Source organism: Eurosta solidaginis, chromosome 1 (genome assembly GCF_040869045.1).
Source record: "Eurosta solidaginis isolate ZX-2024a chromosome 1, ASM4086904v1, whole genome shotgun sequence".
Taxonomy (NCBI): domain Eukaryota; kingdom Metazoa; phylum Arthropoda; class Insecta; order Diptera; family Tephritidae; genus Eurosta; species Eurosta solidaginis.
This window is the reverse complement of record NC_090319.1, coordinates 48,565,078-48,585,248: the sequence shown is the minus strand read 5'-3', so window position 1 is coordinate 48,585,248 and position 20,171 is coordinate 48,565,078. Positions and strand designations below refer to the sequence as shown.

General features: G+C 38.8%; 1 pseudogene; it reads right to left on the bottom strand.

The window, feature by feature from the left end:
- Window positions 1-1,262: 1,262 nt before the first annotated feature.
- Window positions 1,263-19,588, bottom strand: LOC137236536 (uncharacterized; annotated as a pseudogene).
- Between the last annotated feature and the right edge of the window lie 583 nt (window positions 19,589-20,171).

Here is a 20,171-nt window from a genome sequence, read left to right as displayed (position 1 = left end):
TGATTCCAGCTGGGATGCCATATATGTCTTCTGCTCTTCCAGTTGAGATGACATTTGCGACGACATTTCGGATATACGTGTCTCCTGTGCTTCCATCTTGGATGTTATACGTGTCTCCTGCGATTCCAATTGTGATGACATATACGTTTTCTGTTCTTCTAGTTGAGATGACATATACGTTTTCTGTCCTTCTAGTTGTGATGACATGTTGGTGGATATTTGTGATGACATTTCTGTTATACGTGCCTCTTGCGCTTCCATCTTGGATGTTACTGTCGATGTTTGAGCAGTTATTGCAGCCAATATCATGTTCAAGTCTGTGCTGGTAATTGATGTTTCGTTTTTCTCTTCAATTTTTGTTGTTGTCTCGTCCCCATCAGGATAAAAGACATACTCGTCCACATCAATTCCTTCTGCTTCCATTGCTTCTCGTAGGCGTGCCTGAAGTTCGAGTTTAACGCCGCTTGTATTCAATCCACGGCTCTCCAACTCCTTCTTCAGTTGCTGGATCTTCAATTCACTGAACTTTGCCATGTCCAAGTTGTATTCCCAATCTTCGGAATTTACTCAACAATTCCTCTTCTGACACCAGTTGTCACGAATTTTCTGCAAATCCTCTTATATGCAACCCTCTGCTAAGTTCGAATCACTAAACTGTTGAATACATAACTCCGATTTGTAATAATGCAAAATGGCCTTTATTAAAGTACTTCATAATAACACTCAAACTGTGCAACGAATAGCTTGCTTAATAACCAAACTGATTGATAGCTCAAATGAAACTCTACTATTCAAAATAATACTGCTCTTGCTCACTAGATAGCATCTTAGTCGAAATTGCTTGACAACTCAAATCAAACTGAATTCCAGCGCCTCTACATCTGCGGCCTTTTATACTCTCTGGTTTCCTCGTTCGCATTTTCTAGAATCTACTAGCATTGTCCATGAGCTCTCAAACTTCTCAGCTATAACCCCATGCTTGTATGTGTGAGCGACACTTCCACAATTATAATTGCCTACATTTAGGAGCATCTCAAATAAGATGTCTGCATATGGTTGTGCCTTGCTTCTCATGATTGTATTATTTATGTGAATGTTTGTATTTTACAGTCTCTCGCGCACACATAGACGTATAAGTAAATACATCTGTGTGTGACATCTCTCGGCTGCCTTATATATGTGTATACATGATTTGATTATTGACGTAAATATCGCTTAGCATGGCCTTAGCATCGCCTTAGTGATGGTATAGCTTAGTGATGCTAATATCCGTGACAATATTGTGTTCCTGAGCTGTGCGAAAATACTCGTAAATCACGGCTTGCCGGTGGCTCACCATCCTCAGTTGTGAAAACGGCTGCGATATCTGAGCAGTTTGGCAAATTGTAACGCTGATTTGCATGTCTACTAAAAAAATCATGCTCACTTGATGGGGGACTCGATTTTCCTGCGTACCCTATGTTCTTCTTCGCGTTCAACTTGCGCCATAAATTTGTACTGAAGGCTAAGGGATTCACAGTTGATAACATCTCATGAAGACATTTCATCAAGGAACTATCGCAATTTGTATTCTTTTGTAGTCAAATGTTAGTGGCTTGATCAGTGTCAAGTATATAAAGCTTTGCGTATGATTAATTTAAATCATTGTTTTCACGAAGAGGACCCACTCCATGTATACGAAAGTAATAAGTGCCACGCCCAGGTAGCTCCTCGATTTTAGCTTAAAAAGATGCAAAAGCAAATGAGCTATTTATTTGTCGTATATTTTGTAAGTAGTGGGACCGGAAAGAGTTCAAATTATTTTGGAAAACCATTTCCAAAAAAGCAGGTACGCGAAAGTATCGGTAGATTAACTTTCCCACCATGACAGCACGTAAGAAAATGATTTCGTCCCTATAAAAAAATTTTGTTTTTCAAGTTTATCAGAATTTTGCAATAATATGAAGTTACCTTTTCACATTTGAAATGTTTAGCATTGCAATACGAACAAATACTGGTTAAACCACAAAGGGTGCTATACTGTGCATTAAATGCTGGATCAAACGTTTCTTTGTGTGTACTCGTGCTTACATGAATACGATTCTAATAAAAAATATAAAATCGTTTTAATATGAGGCGGTCAGAAGCAGGGGGATGTAAGTTTTCTACAAAAATCGATTTAAGTGTACAGCTGCCGTACAATTCAAAACCAAGAAACTCGACTTACTTAGTTAGTGAAATTTATGACTTATCTTGTTTGGTTGATTTTCCGACAGGGTGGATAAATGATGTATATTGGAACGATTTGCCGTCATCCCTTGTCAAATTTGGTTTTGAGACAAACCGGTTTCGGTGTTGTGCCATCATCAAGGTCGATTTATGCATTTCCTAATTGTCCTTGATCTAGTCTACATACATCTACTTTCAGATCCAGTTTCTGACCCTTATACAGGAAGATATGTCTAAATTTCAGTAAGTATTTGTGCTGATATTACGATAAAAAACTGTGGGAGAAAATTCTCCACATCAATGTTTTTCGACTTATTTGGTTTTTGAATTATACGGCAGACAATCACTTTGCTCAAACACAATTTTATTTGGACGATAGACATGTGTTCTTTTGTAGTAGCGACATACATCCAAATACTCTTGAAGTTTGATGTGTAAACATACATGGGTATCTACATCGAGAAAGCTAATGTTGCGGTTCGAATATGGATTCGTCAGATATGGATTTCGTCGGGATTTCATTCGTTCGGTCAATGTTTTGGCTCGGCGTCAGTTCCATTTCGGTTGCGGTTTTTAGTTTAAATTTGGATTCTGATTTTCTTTCCGGTTTCGGCCCCACCTTCGGGTTTGGTTACGGTTTTATTTTCGGTTCGGATTTTACTTTCAGTGCATTTTTCTTTTGGTTCCGTCTTCGGTTTCTGATACCATTTTGTTTACGGTTTCGAAGTCGGAATCGGAAATAAAGCTAAAATCAAAATCAAATACAAAATCAAAATCAACATCGAAATCGGACTCGAAATTAAAAATTTAAACCGAAGCCAATTTCGATAATCGACATATGTATGTATCTTACAGTGTCATAATCATGTTCACAAACAACTTGCAGTCAGCAAAGATCTTTACGCATCAAAAATACAATCCAGAGCAGAAACGTTGAGCCTGTTTTTTTCAGAGTAACAAAACCGACACCTGCATCCCTTTGCATTTACCTGTTCTCTTCTACCACTTAAAGAAGTCTTCCCTCTGCGATCTCTTCTTGGTCGTCCTCTAGGCATTATTATATTTTAAATATATGCAGGTACCTTGCTTTTCTTATAAAACTTATAATTACACGTTCTAATTTGCACTGTTAACGTTGTTTTGAGTGAATTGTCAATTCCAATTCAATTGTCATTTCATACCAATTATTGGCATCCCGCCAAAATTTTGAAAGAATTAGCAGCAGCTAAATTATACGAATAAGGGAGTCAAAACAAAACAAAATTGATAAACATGAAATACATAGCAATGGAATAGAAGATCGCTCATAATTGGCGCAAGTTGCATGCTTCTACAAAAATCTAATAAGAGTTCAAATATATGCACATACAATAATACTGTGCTCATTAGAAAAGAGGGCTAAACAATGCAATTATTGATAGTCCAAACATACATATGTATATATATGGAGAATTCCATCCCATTTCGACCAATTTTAACCCGACCTCTTTAGAATTGGCTGAAAGTTTTTCTTCTTTTGCTAGCTTACGAAAGACGTTTTTCAGAATTTTTTCAAATTTTTTCATCCAACTCAAAAAAAGTTATGAATTAAAAAAAAAAAAACACCGTGTTTGTTTTCAAAATGCTATAACTTTTTCAAAAATTGACCATTTGGGATCTTTTTTTTTTAAAATTTGTTTTTATATGTACTTTTCGGAAAAAATACAAGAAAATTTAAAATTTTTTTTTTGTAATTTTTCAGTTTTTCGAGATTTTTCGAATTTCGCCATCTTTTTTCTCATAAAAAACTTCAATCAATTCTGCAATCATCCCCACTAATCCTGGAGTGGGCCGATTATTATTATTATTTTTTTTTTATTTAATTGAGAAAAAAAAAAAACTTTAAAAATATTTTGGTATTTTTTCCGAAAAGTACATTTAAAAACAAATTTTTTTAAAAAAAAAGATCCCAAACGGTCAATTTTTGAAAAAGTTATAGCATTTTGAAAAAAAAAAACGTTTTTTTTTTAAATTCATAACTTATTTTGAGTTGGACACCGTTTTTGTTTTCAAAATGCTATAACTATTTCAAAAATTGACCGTTTGGGATCTTTTTTTTTTTTTAAATTTTGTTTTTAAATGTACTTTTCGGAAAAAATACAAAAAAATTTTTTAAGTTTTTTTTTTCAATTAAATAAAAAAAAAAAAAAATAATCGGCCCACTCCGGGATTAGTGGGGATGATTGCAGAATTGATTGAAGTTTTTTATGAGAAAAAAAAATGGCGAAATTTGAAAAATCTCGAAAAACTGAAAAATTACAAAAAAAAAACTTTAAAAATTTTTTTGTATTTTTTCCGAAAAGTACATTTAAAAAAAAAATTTAAAAAAACAAAAAGATCCCGAACGGTCAATTTTTGAAAAAGTTATAGGATTTTGAAAACAAAAACGGTTTTTTTTTTAAAAATTCATAACTTTATTTGAGTTGAATGAAAAAGTTTGAAAAAATTCTGAAAAACGTCTTTCGTAAGCCAGAAAAAGAAGAAAAACTTTCAGCCAATTCTAAAGGGGTCGGGTTCAAAATTGGTCGAAATGGGATGGAATGCCCCATGTATAAGAGTATGTTTGTACCGTCAACAATGATTTGACTATTTGTACATATACTTATATTGGCGATTCAAAATTACAAATTGATTAATACGGTGAGATTTTTGAATAAGTGAAATACCCATATTTTCTTTATTATAACAAGTTAAGGTGTCTAAGTTGGGGTGTAACCGAACACTATATACTCAACGTGAGCTTCAATTTTACATTTCATTTCATTTCAGATAATTTACTTTTATACATAACACGTGACACCGCCCGTTTAAAAAAAAATGTCTCCCCATTTCCTCTTACAATCAGACCAATTCTAAATATTCTCGCGGAATTTTGTTCTCGCGGAAAAATTCCTCTAATTCTTTTCTCCTAGGGAGAAGAATAATTGGGGAATGGGAATTTCGAATTTTCGAAGTCAGCTGTTTTGTCAATTGAAATTTCGTTGCGCATTTCGTATTTTGTTAAAAAAAATTTTAAAGTTTAATTATTGTTGCCAATTTGTTTGAAATTAAGAAATAAGGTATAAGCAATGCACATTATTGCATTTCATGTGGTATTCACTGAAATGAGTAATGAACTGGTGCCACAGCAACATCAACAGAGGAGCATAAGAAGAAGACCGGCGGGATAACACAAATCCGCCGGAGTTGCCTGCATTCATTCTGCAAAGCAATTTTCTGGCGGCCAAGTCGAGTTGAGTTCGCCTTTCGCCATATGCCAAAATCAATTTAAGCCTTCTTAAAAAATCCTTGCACAATTTCTGGATGGCTGCATCAAATATGCGAAGAGCTCTTCCGTTGCTTATGATATACTTTTCGACTTAAAATAAAGAATATTGTGGTTGTTGTTGTTGTTTGTATTAACAGTGAGAATATTGTGGTAGAATGTAAATATATATTTTAGCACAATTTTGTACAAATAAGTGTTCTTTCTTAAAATAACCAATGTCCTTTAACTATTTTGATGCATTCCCTTTAATTTAACTAGTGAAAAAACTCCTATGAAATGGCAGAGAAATCTCCCTCTCCCTCCCATTCATAATACCTACTTTTCTCCCATAACTGGTTTCCGCTTTTTCGAACATTGTTCAGAATAGGAGGAAAGGGAGAAGTGAAAAAACTCACAAGGAATTTTTATTTAGAATACGAGGAATGGGAGAAGGGAAAAAACTCGCACGGAATTTTCGTTTAGAATTGGGCTGAATAAAACTTGATAAGTGAAATATCATTGATTCAAAACTAATTTTTGCTAAGTTATAGCTTATTATTCTACGACCCGTTTAAACTTCTTTTATATCTAAGTTGCCGTGGTCTTTAACCGATCCCACCCATTTTTACTAGAAATATTTTCTGCTATGATGAAAATATCTGTACACAACTTCTCGACGATATGTTAATTTTTCTTCAAGTTATGGCTCCCGAAACATAGACAATTGCTTAGTCATAAAGGGGCAGTGCCACACCAATTTTCAAAAGTTTTCGTATTTTCCAATTTAATGTTATAATTCAATTTTGAAAGAAAAATTCTATTGATACAAAGCTCTTTTTCGTAAGATATAGCTTATTATTTTAAAACCCCGTAAGTACAGGTATTTCGGGTAGTGGAGGGGTGTCGAAACCGACACCCAATGCAGACCCATATGGGGTCGTGACTGGGAAAAGGAGAGGTCCGTCGAATTCGACGGACCAGCCCAGCACCAGTAAGGAAGCCCTTTCGCTAGGAGCTTTCCCAACGGGAGCCCTGGGGTCGAAGCCTGCCAGGAAAGGTAGGCGATCGACGTCGCGTATTAAATTTCTGGGTGATCGGCGCCTCGCTGAGAAGATCTTGGAGCGCTACGAAGGAAGGGATGCAGCTCAGGTTTCTGAGAAGCATTCCCGGACGCTGGAGTAGGCCAGGAGCGTGATAGCTGGCGACGACCACACACCGGTGTCGAACGATGCGGGTGAGCAGTAGGGTCTGGGGCTAGGAAGCGGCAAAGGTCGGATGAGCAGAATACCTCAATGACTGACAAAAAGGGCCCGAGGAGGTGGGGACGCAATTGCGTTTATCGAAATCGCTAAACGAGTGGGCTCCATCACCCTCGGTGTCCTGAATAGGAGTAGGGAGGATCGTGCCATTTCCCGAGTGGAGTGGCCGTGGGTCGCCAACGCCATATCAGCGGCCTATATGACTGCTATTATGGAGAGCCCAGGTCGGCGGCCATGCTTCGAATACTCGGGGTGGTATCGTGGATTTGGACTGTTTACATGTGCTGACGAGCGGTCGGCCTGTCTTGAAGAGAATAGTTTCTTTGGTTGGGAAGGTCTGGAAAGGAGCCAGGCTTGTGGCCGTGGAACGGAGGGATCTCCCCCTTCGACCGAGGGCGCAAGTGTGGTTGCCTGCCGGACCCTCTCAGCCGGATAACATACTGGAGTTGATGCGTTACTGCAACCCGAACCTTCCGACGCATAAATGGAGGGTCCTCAGAGTAGATGAGGCTGTTGGGCCACGTCGGCAAGTGCTGATTTTGCTAAACGCAGAGTCCACCGTTCCTCTCTCTGACATTAGGGGGTTATCTCCTATGGTCTCGAGCGTGTGGTTCTCAAAATCTGCCACGCCGATTCCAGGGGACAAAGTTCCTCTTCCCCAGAGAATGTTCGGGAGATGGAGGCGTCCGCAGGGAGCCTGTACCCATGGTTGTGGAAGCTGACCCCGCTAATTTGGACAACGAAACACTGTTGACGTTCCGTCTATAGCGGGATCTATCATCAGTGGTAGTCGACTGGCTGATAGGGCAGAGGAGGAGCTCCTAGCCACCGGGGGCGAATCATCGATGGCGGGATCCGTCATCAGTGTAAATTGTCTGTTTGTTGGTGAGAAAGGCGGATCCGCCAAGGTTGGGTGCAGAATAAGAAGAGTGGTGTTGATGGAAATCCGTCAAATCAATATTCAGCATTCTAAGGCGGCTTCCGCAAACTTGTTGCTCTGTCTTGAAAAAGGCGGAGTTGATATAGTCCTTGTCTAGAAACCATGGCTGAGTAGTAACGGCGGAAAAATTTCTGGATTAAGGATGGGAAAATTCAACTCCTTGGTGCATGGGGAGGCAGGTGGGCCTAGATCCTGTGTGCTTATTAAAAAGGAATTTAAAGCTTTTATTCTCTCTAATTTCAGTAATTCTGACGTAACCACGGTCTGCCTCGAGTGAGGCAGTAACGAAATATGGGTGGTCTCAGTGTACATACCCCATGGGGACGGAACGGGCCACCATCTTTGATACTGGGCGAAATCACCGCTGAAGCAAGGCGAAGAGGTGTTGAAGTAATCATAGTTGCCGATACTAATGCCCACCATAGCATATGGGGTAGCTCGGATACGAACACCAGAGGTGAGTCTTTATTAAATTTTATTGTAGATGAGGGACTTTTTATATGTAATAGGGGAATGACCCGACTTTTATTACTGCGGTAAGGGAGGAGGTCCTGGACCTCACCCTCGTTAGCAGAGAACTGGAAGATCGTAATCTGGCTGGAGGGTTCTCAACGAGCACTTTTTCTTTGATCACCGATATATTCAGTTCTCGGTGAACGAAGAACGTCCCGGTAAAATATCTGTTAGTAACCCTAAATGTACCAACTGGGACTTGTATTGTAGGAAGCTGGGAGAGCTATTGCCTGCGGCGCCTATCGTTGGTTCGGACCTGTCCGAATCTGAGATAGAGGTTCTGGTGGAAAACTTCACCTCGGCAAGCAATAGCGCCTTTCAACTGTGATTTTTTCATTGAAAACTTACAGGGGACGGGCAAACCGCCCTGGTGGTCTGATTCTCTTGACGGCCTAAGAGCATCCAGGAGGCGGCTCTTTAACAGAGCCAGGAGGAGTAAATTACCCTCGAACTGGGAGCTCTATAAAGTGAGTCTGGGGATTTATAAATATGAAATAAGAATAGCCAAGTGAGATTCATGGCGAAGTTTCTGCGAAAACATAGAAAGCTGCAATGAATCCGCGAGGCTTAGAAAAATACTCTCTAGGAATCCCGCCCCTCGTGGCTATCTGAGAGATGATGGTGGGAACTGGTCGATGAGTAGCGAGGAGTCCTAAGGCTTTTACTGGACAATCATTTTCTCACCGTCCGAGTTGCGCAGGGATCTTCACCTACATGGTTGGCGGTCGCTGGCCATGCAGAAATGCCTGCCATTCCACTACGGGAAATTCAAGTAACCTGTGCTATAAGTTCGTTAAAGCCCCATAAGTCTCACGGCTCTGATTACATCATTCCTGCGCAACATCAAAAGTCTTTAGGGATTTCCTGCCGCTGGTTGGCCATGATCTACACTAAGTGTCTCAGGCTGAACTATATCCCGAAGTCGTGGCACACGGCTAGGCTCATCTTCATTTCGAAGGCCGGAAGAAGCTCTCATGTATCACCTAAAGATCTCAGGCCAATCAGTCTCTCGTCGTTTCTTCCTAAGACGTTTGAGCGGTTGATTGATCTGTACTTAAGGGAAAGGATTCCTCGGGGGTTCCTGTCGGCTTCACAGCATGCCTAATGTCAGGGCAGATCGACGGAAACCGCTCTCCATCCAATTGTAAAGCAAATAGAGGGGTCCCTAGAACACAAAGTGTTTGCTCTGGGTGCCTTTCTAGACATCGAGGGTGCTTTTAATAATGTCTTACCGGGGGCAATCGAAACAGCTCTGGTGGGTTTAGTAGTCGAGGCGGCTGTGGTTGAATTTATTAGCAAACTTCTATGCAGCAGAATTGTCGCAGTTGAGTGGGGAGGGGCCATAACTGAGAGGTAGGTGTGCAGGGGCACGCCACAGGGGGGTGTCCTATCTCCTCTGCTCTGGGATGCGGAAGTCAACGAGCTTCTTGCGGAGCTGGAAGCCAATGGCTGTAGGGTGGTTGCCTATGCAGATGACCTCGCTATCCTAGTCAGAGGCGAATTTCTGGACACCCTGCGCTATGACCTGCAGGGCTACCTGGATACTGTGGCTAGGTGGGCTCAATCATGTGGATTGGCGGTCAACCCGGAAAAACAGAATTGGTTCTTTTTACAAGGAGATATAAGATACCCAACTTCAGAACTTCCTCGATTGGAGGGGTACCGTTGGTACGCTCTGACAGGATTGAATATTAAGGGATTGTTCTGGACAAGAAGCTGTCCTGGAGACCCAATGTGGAAGATAGGGCCAAGAAGGCCGCGGTTGCCTTTTACTGTTGCAGGGGGGCTATCGGAAAGGGATGGGGGCTCTCGCCAGGAGTAGTACACTGGCTTTTTGAGATGGTGGTCAAACCGAATCTGCTCTATGGGGTGCTGGTCTGGTGGAAAGCACTGGACTGGCGAGCACCTCCAAAATGTTAGTGCCAGTGTAATGGACGGCGCTGATTGGTATCAGTGGCGCTCTGAGAACAACACCTACCTTGGCACTTAATGTCATGCTGAGCATACATCCAGTAGATATTCCGGGAAAGGCAGCAGCGGCCCGGTCGTTGATCAGGCTTCGTGATATGGGACACTCTAGTCTACTTACCAGTTTCGACTTTATCCCGGACAGAATGGACTACTGTATGCCGATAACCACTCACTATGCAACCTTCACCCCAGTCATTCCTCCGAGGGCGGAGCGGGGGAAGAGGAATTATCTGAGGCATGGGACCGGTTAACTTGTTCATGGATGGGTCGAAGTTGGGCGGAGAGGTTGGTGGGGGGGGGGGGGGGGGTCTTTTGTCAAGAGCTAAATGTAAGCCGCAAGTATAAGTTGGCTGATCACTTCAGGGTATTCCAAGCGGAAGTTGCTGCGATTAAGGATGCCGTGGATGAAATGCTATCCAGTTCTACTACTGTTAGGGAATATAACATCTACTCTGATACTCAAGCGGCTATAATGGCCTTGAGCTCAACTACAGTGCGATCGAGGGTGGTCTGGGAGTGCCTGACCTCACTTGCGATTGCATCGAATTATTTTACAATTAAGATTATCTGTGTCCCGGGCCATAGTGATATTCCGGCTAACTGTTAAGCGGATCTCTTACCCGAATCGGTACAACTGGACCGGATGAAGATGGCTGTAGGGATTTCAGGATTCCGCTAGCCACCTGTGGATTGCTCCTCCTTAGCTGGGCCTAGAGTAAGCTCAGCAAACATTGGGCGGACACTACGTCTTGCAGGGTAGCAAGATCGTTATGGCCGAAAGTGGATGGCAGGATGTCTGGTGAAATAATTGGGTTCACTAAGGCTCACCTATCAATGGTCATTGGGGTTTTGACAGAGCACTGTTCCATGGGTATCCATGCGGTACGTCTCAATATATTGGAAACTCCATCCTGCTGCAGCTGTATGGAGGATGATGAGGTGGAATCAACAAATCACTCTATGCTTGATTGCCCGGCTTTTGCCAGAACTAGGCGAAACTTGGTCGCGACTGACTTGGATCTTCCGAGGAGCTATCCATGGTTCAGATCAGGATCATTCGGAACTTTATCGTTGCTACGCAATGATTCTCTAAGTAGTTATATCTACGTCACCGTTATTTTAGTTTATTATATGTGGTATCACAACGGACCTGCATGTTGTCCAAGTGAGCTTCACCTATCAGGGAAGCTACCACCCAACCTAACCTAACCTAACGCCCTGTCTCAGAATTTCTTTAAATGGCCTCAATCTATGTTTTTTGAGCAACGCCGTTTATGAAAAAAATTCTATGATGTCCGTTCTTCAACCGAATTCTGAGATAGCGCATTTTTGAAAGAAATTCTAATACGGGACGTATTCTTATATAGGGCGTTTTGAAATAAATTTTGAGGCAAGGCGGTTTTGAAACGGCAGCCCAAATTAGGTAATATTCCAGTCATTTGTTCGTACGGCTTTATCCTCTTCAAAAGGCAAAGGTTTCCTTAACCAATTTAAATTTGTATAGTTTTCTGCAAATGTGCTCATCAAAAGCCTTCTTTTGATGTACAAACATTCTAGATCATTGACTAAAATTTTGTGGGTTTATTCATACTAGTCAGATTTTGAATACTTCATTGACTATATTTTTTGCTGTTATTAATACTAGTTAGTATTTAAATATTTCATTTGACTAGAATTTCGTCTGCCGGCTCGAGGAAATGCGCGAGTGCTTTCTGTAGCCAATTTGCAATGCATACTTCAGTTGACAATGCTGGATATCGTCCAAATCAACTGTCATATAAACACAAGCATGACGAGTCAACCCTCACCGTTACCTCAACAGAGGTTAAATAAGTTATTGAAAAGGCCAAGCCTTCCATATCAATAGTCCCAGATGGAAGACTTATACCGCTGCCAAAACACCTTAGCCATGAGGGCATCAGTAGCCTAGGAAATTGTTTCTACTTGTCGTTAAAAGCCTATGCCTTTCCAGAATAACAGAGAAAGACCGGAAACCCAGTCAGTAACGAAAACGTTTAAAACCCTTTTGATTCCCTAAACTAAATGAAATTCTTCGGTTATCCAGCCATCAGCATGACTTCCGTAAAGTGCATATCACTACCACCATTCTGAACTCATAACAGGACGGCGCTAGTGCAGCTTGGCCTGTTTCGACACAGTCACCACTCGTTCCTTCTCCATTAGATAGATAGATAATGTATTGAGGATTGCACTGCAACCATTGGTCAGCACCTCATCCCATCCGACTTCCATCATGAACCCCAGCAGTTCTCTTGGTTTGAGGGATTTAATTTGGGAATGCTCTGGCCATAGTGAACCCATAAACTTAGCCCTGCGTCTTATGATTGCGTCACATTCATGTGTTATTCCGTTACTTTTTAGTTTTCATATATATGTACGTATTTTCATTAAAATTTATTCCAAAGTATAATGTATTGAAGTGATAAATTTTAAAGTTATATACATATTATAACGAATTTACTTGCAAATCCTCTTATTTCCAACCCTCTGCTAAGTTCGAATCACTAAACTGTTGAATAAGTAACTCCAATATTAAATAATGCAAAATGGCCTTTATTAAAGTACTTCACAATAACCCTCAAACTTTGCAACGAATAGCTTGCTTAATAACCAAACTGATTGATAGCTCAAATGAAACTGAATTCCAGCGCCTCTACATTTGCTGCCTTTTATACTCTCTGATTTCCTCGTTCGCATCTTCTAGGCGCTTCCATTTTCAGAATCTACTAGTTGGCCATCAGCTCTCAAATTTCTCAGCTGTAACCATGGCGGAACGATACAAGGTGGCAGCATGGTGACATACCAACATATATAAATAAGAATTCCATGTACTTTGTTTTTGTAAATTCGATGGACAAATGTCAAAAACGTACTGCGCCGGAAGTTGATGTATCAAATCAAATAAAAAAAGGTTATAATCTGTTGTTCGATGCGGCCACCTTGTATCGTTCCGCCATGGCTGTAACTACAATTGCACGATTTTGTAGCTTCTCTCATTGCATACTTTCAGGAGTATCTCAGATATATACATGTGGTTGTGCCTTGCTTCTCAGCTGCGTGTACCTACATATGTGCAGACATAATGATTGATTCGTTTATATAGATACAAGTGACTGTCTGCTTCATTGTTGTTGTGACTTCATTTACTTGGCATCAGACTAGGGATGTGAGTATCACTTAGTGTCACTCATATTGGTCACACTATGTATATATACATATCTTTTATATATATGAAATATAACGAATAACATGAATTTGAGCTAATTTATCAATTTTTTAGTAATTTTTCAACCCAACTGAGACTAGTATTTTAACTAGTAGGATGCTGATGCAAATATCGAATAGTATGTCAACTGGTATTACAATGATGCATAGACTGACTAGTATGTCAATTGGTATGATATTGAAGTATATAATGACCAGTATGCCATCTGGTATAATGCTGGCGTACTAGTATGTTGATTGGTATGACCCTGATGGGTATGCTGACTAGTATGTCATCTAGTATGATGTTGGTGTATATAATGACTAGTTTGTCAATTGGTATGATGCTGATGCAGAGGCTGGCAATTGATATTTCGTAGGACATCGCCGTGTTAAAAATGCTAGTTGCTAATATGGAAAAAAGACAGAACTCATACTAGTTGGGATTTTTGGCAAACTAGTATTCTTCTAGCACACAACTAGTTGGTTTGACTGCAGGGTACATATGATTTTGTGCTAATTAGAATTTGACACTGCAAAAACAATGCAGGGGTAAATAAACAAGCTTTAAACACTAATATCTCATGTACAGATTAACCAATTTTAATTTTTATAATTCTGTGCAAACGTGCTCATGAAAAGCTTTCATTTGATATATAATTTCATTTATGTACGTATTGTAGTTTAGCCTAGCTAAGCGTCGTGTTTTAGAATAACACTATAGAAGAAGATTAATTTATCTACTTGTTTACTTTGTGTGCTTGAGGTAATCTGTAATCAGGGCCGCGGAGAGAGGGAGGGCAGCCAGGGCAATTGCCCTGGGGCCCGGAAGGTTTTTGGGGGCCCGGCAAGGCAAAGCAGTATTGACAGTACTCTAACTAGGATTTCGTAGATACACACATATTTTGTTGCTCTTCAGGTTATTCTAAAGAAAAAGGTTGGAAGAGGTTACACGACAAAATTCCTGAACATGAAAATAGTCAAAATCATAAAACTTGCTATATAGGGTTGCGCCAATATGAAATGAGAATTCGAAATGCAAGTTCAGTGGATTTTCTCTTAGCGGAAACCCTTAAAACCGAAGCAGCTCGCTGGAGACAGATACTTCGCAGAATCCTTGATGTTGTTTTATTTCTTGGAGAAAGAGGATTGGCATTTATAGGGGATAATTCATTGATCGGAAATCCAAAAAATGGAAAATTTTTTGGAATTTTGGAACTGATCAGAAATTATGACCCCCTATTGTATGAATATTTGGAGAAGGTGAGGGAATCTCAAACGAAAAAGAATCGTCTCCAAGCACATTATTTCTCTGATGGAATAAAAAATGACTTCACAGAAATCTGTGCAAGTCAAGTAATTAGATAGAAAGCGAGAGAAAGTCCGTCAAGTATTAACACAGTAATAGTGGATGCAACCCCTAATTCGGCGCATATTGAGCAGACTGTTTTTATATTGCGTTATGTGTTATTAGACAGGGACTCCGGAAAATGGAAAATCCAAGAACACTTCTTAGAGTTTGTCGATTGGAACGCAAAAATAGGAGAAGCTATCGCTGAGCTGATTCGCAGCACTCTAAAAAAGCACAATATTCCACTGGATGACTGCCGTGGGGAAGGGTATGATATTGGCAATAATATGAGCGGTCATTACAAAGGAGCGCAGAGTCATATCCTGAGAGATAACTCCCTGGCAATATTTGCACCTTGTGCTTCTCATAGTTTAAATTTATGTGAAGTGCAAGCTGCTGAATGTTGCGCAGAAGTCATCATATTTTTCGGTATTATGCAGAAATTGTATACTATCTTTAGCGCAAGCCCTCAGAGATGGAAAATTCTCAAGGAAAAAACTAGTTGTTCCTTGCACAGCATGTCACAAACACGATGGTCTGCTTGTGTGGATAGTGTGAAACCTTTCGCAACTCACATCCCCAAATATTGAAAGCTATTGATGAAATCAAGCTTTTGACACTGAGTTCAGAAACAGTAACGGATTTGAAAGGTATTGAAGCATATATGGGGAAATTTCAGTGTATCCTCTTAGCCTCAATTTGGCTCAAAGTGTTGACGGTAATCAACCATAGAAATCTGATACTGCAAGCTACAAATGCTACACTGGACGTGGAAACAGAAAATACACGTAGCCCGATTGATAAGTTGAAAAAGTTCAGGGATCAATGGTCGATCATACTTCAAGAATGTAAGGCTCTGGCAGGGAGTATAGGAATTGTCAATACCTTTGCAGAGAAAAGAAGGAAGATAAGAAAGCGTCAGTTCGATGAATTACCCGGTGAATCACCTGAGTGCATATATGTAATACTCCTATATTACTAATAGAAAATGCTCGTCACGTGTTTTGAATTCGAAATCAAAACAAGACAGCCTATAAAATTTTTGTGATTGTAGCAGAATAAGTGTGACAAGAAAAAATTTAAATTTAGGTATATTCCATTATGGAATACAAAAATAAAAACGTTTAGATAGCAATATATCGGCACTCTGATGTTTGGGAATGTACCTTGCCTTTTGTAGGAATATAGGAGTATTACATATATGCCTGAGTGTGATTCCGAAACTCAATTCAAACAGCAAGTTTTTTACGTTCTTTTGGACTGCTTGATTGGTAACATGACAAGACGTTTCGAAACCATAAATGACATTGCGATTAAATTTAGTTTTTTGTGGAAGTATCAGGATACATATTCGCAGACCATAAAGCACGGACGGTTTTGCTTGGTTGATTCAAGCTCTTAAAATGTACATATTTAGAAAAAGTTAATGTAAGCAAATTAAATCTAAGATTTAATTTATGTAAAGTGCTCCAGTAAATCTTATTTTATATGAAATAAAACTGACAATGTGAATTGAAAAATTTATTTATGTTATGTTATTTTTTTATTGGATTGAGTTTGTTTTTTAGGGGGCCCGTAAACGCGAACTGTCCCAGGGGCCTGGCTCGGCTATCTGCGGCCCTGTCTGTAACTTTTATATAGATATAGACTGGAGTGTTATCTTTCATATGTAATTTTTGTTTATAAAAATTATTAGAAGATATCGGTTGTGTTTCTAATGCAAATATGTCTAATAGACATTGTCCATATACATATTCTGAGCATATTGAAGTTAATTGCGAACTGACCAATTTTTGAAATGTTTGACAAGTCTTTCTAATATTTTTGTATTATTATTTTTATTTTATGTAGTCACTTGAAGTAGTATGTAGTTATTTAAATTTTCTGTTTTAGTATTGTAGTTTTGAATGGTTGCGTTTTTATCTGTTGTTTTTCTAACAATGATTCTAACAAAAGTTTGATCTATATTTGTAATTGTATTAGCGATAAAGACATCTTTAGTCAATTTTTAATGAGGAATAAAAAGATGTTGAGCTTTAGTTTTTACGTTAATTTATCGAATTAGACCAGATCTGGCGGGGATTGTGGTTTTATTAATAGTTGGTCTATTTGTCTTATGCATTATTATGTTTTGTGGGAAATCATAACGCCTTAGAATTAATCTGTCTCCAGTTTTAACATAGTCTAGAATGCAATTATATTTCTCTATAAAATATAGTTCTAAAATTCCATCGCATGGGATTGGGAAATTGTCTTCTACTATGTGAGATTTGTTTTTAATTAAAAGATCGTCTCCTTTCAAGTCTGCTTGTTATTCCTTGACCAATGCATTGTAAATCAGTTCTTTGTGAAGTATTAATTTTGATATTATTATCAATTTGGTTCTTTTAATAATTGATATGTATGTATGCTACTTTATCTATCAAGACAGTTGAAATTGAGTTATTTAGAGATGTTTTGGTAGATATGTAACTATTTACTTGTAGATTATTCACCCGGGCCCGGGGTTTCTCAGGGGGCCCGCGATTTAGAGGTACTAAGACATTTTCTTTAATTCAGGAGAGTCTTTAGTTGTTCCATGTGCAAATTTTACGCCGAATTTCTAAAGCAACGAATATTGATAATGATTTTTTCCCTGGGCCTGAGGAGACAATAAAAACATCAAACAAAAATGTATGTTTACATGAATCCGAAATCGTAAAGTTCCGTCGTTACACTGATGAAGGTTCATCTTCAAAAAGTCTTCCAACAATACCACCAACTCTGTATCAAAGTCCAGATTATTTAAACGACTTCGATATCGGTGCCGTGAATAATGAGTTTTTGCGATCTGAAGAAGTCAACGAAATAATTCGTCGAGGTCATCAAAAGTATCCTGTTATTTTTCCACGTGATTGTCATGACGAGGCATTTTCTACCTCGTTGTTGAACAGAATCTTGCCAAATGGAGAGAAATTGGAGCGTGACTGGTTAGTGTGGAGTGCCAGTAGCAATGCTTTTTATTCCCTACCACCATCACACGAAAATACTCAAGATCTTAATAAATTTTATATTTTATGGCGATCTTTACAAATTCTAATTCAAAAGGAGGCTAAAATTGATACACGTCAATGACCAGCTAATCACTAAAACTCAAAAGTGGAAAGAAATCTTATATAGAATTTTGGACACCATTTTATTTTTGGGTGAAAGAGGCCTAGCTTTCAGGGGCGAAAGTATATATTTTAGTGAACGAAACGATGGACATTTTTTGGACATCTAAAATCTCATAAGCCAATATGATCCGATACCTAGAGATCATTTGGAGAAAGTTAGGATTTCACAAACAATTCTTTATCAAAATTTGCTTCGTAAATGTATTTCAAGTGAATTATTTTGCATTCTAAGCTTTGAGAAATGTCCGACTTTTATTTTTCGACAAATTTTGCTGCGCTTGATCGAACCGTAGTTTCATCCATGTCTTCAAGTTTCCACAAAAAGAAAAACGTCTCACTCAAGTTTCTCATAGCTGCAAATCTCTCAGTAATGCCAGTCTGCCACCATTGGAATGCCATATACATATGTTCAAAATCTGTATACGATTTTCACCAACATTTGTGTTGCTTTACGTATCTTTTGCACTATACCTGTCACTGTAGCTAGTGCGGAACGTTCCTTCAGCGTCCTTTCAAGAATCAAAAACTTTTATAGATCGTGTTCATCTCAAGAGCGAGTTTCAGGACTTGCCACGCTTTGTGTTGAATCCGTTTTGGCAAGACAGTTAAATTTTGATATTATTATAAAAATTTTGCGGCGAAAAAAGCAAGTAAAGCCACTCTTTGATATCCGATCTTTCTATATTGAATAATTAAAATTTATAATAATCATTAAATTTATCAGAAATGTATTAGAATATTACCAAATAACTGGAAAAGATTATTTGAAACAATATGTGGCTGTTAAAAGAGAATTTTATTTCTACGTTACAATAAAATATTATAACTAGAAAATATTCTGTGTTAATTTTATTGTCAGCTCTTAGTCTAAAAATCATTTAACTGATGTGGCAAAAATTTTTTGATGTAATCCATCAATAACACCGCGTTGCACACATTCTGTCCTATGAACCAAATATACTTTTTCGGAAAGGGGACGTTATCCTTTTTACATAAAAAAATTCTGACATGTACATGAAAATCGCCGACACACTTGTATTTTTATCTTTTCTCCCCTTTACGAAAAAGTATATTTGGTCCATAGGATAGTACTAAAGCTCGTTTTTGTAACGCAGTGTAATGATTCATGAATGAGACGTCATTAATTCAAGTTAATGAAATGTATTAGTGAATTTTTAGTCCCGATCCCGGATTTTCTCTCTACGGCCCTGTATGTATGCTCCTTCTAAAGATTTCGTGAGTTTTTATATCTCCGAAGCATACTGGATTGCAGTTTTACTACGTTGTTGTACCTTCAGGAGTTTTGCTGTCAAAACTTTCCCTGATTCGCCTTTAATAGCCGATTTTAACTTTGATTTATTTTCTTGTATTGTATTTTCATTGATAATAAAGTTTCTTTTAGCTTGGTTTTGATAATTGTTATTGCTTTTGCTTCACGACTTCAAGGATATCAAGAGCATCTAAGAAACTGTGCAAATTTTCTGGCTTACCATCAAATTCAGGCAACACTGATGAAGTTGTCTTAATGAATTCTACTACTGATTGTGCCATTTTGATCTTTGTGTTGGGGGTTTGCGTGGTACCTTCAACTGGTTTTTGATCTTCTGTTTGATTTGAAGAGGACTCTGATAAAAGAATATTGAAGTCAATCTGTAAGTCTTCTTCAATCGTAGTTGGCATTGTTAATTATATGTTATATCTTGTGAGTGAAGACATCAATTAAACTCTACCACTCGAAAAAATTTGATATGCTGTAGTATTGTGATCGTTGGTAAGCCGGCCGATTAAACTATGTATTATTTTTCCTAATTTGTTCAGTGACTTTAGTATAATCGCGAGATATTTTGCTACCCTTTAATAGCTGATTTAGGTATGAATTTCAAGACATATTACAGTACCTTTTCAAGAATTCAAGCACTCCGCCAGAATCGCACACTCATATGGTACACCGATGGCACGAAGACGCCGCAGGGAATCTTCGGACCCAGAACCCAAATGCCCATACAAATTGAAAAATATCCGACCATTTTCAAAGCCGAAGTTATAGCCATAAAATGTAGTGCTGACATAAATCTGCAGAGGCGATAAACATATGAGAGAATTGTTATACTAAGTGGGAGTCAGGCCGCACCCAAGTCAATATTTTCGGCTGAGAATAAATCAACTGTCCTTGCGCGCGTGGAAAGGATAAACCGTCGAGGGGCTAATAACACCATTCATTTGGCTTGGGTACCTAGCCACAGAGGGTTGCAGAAAAGGAGCA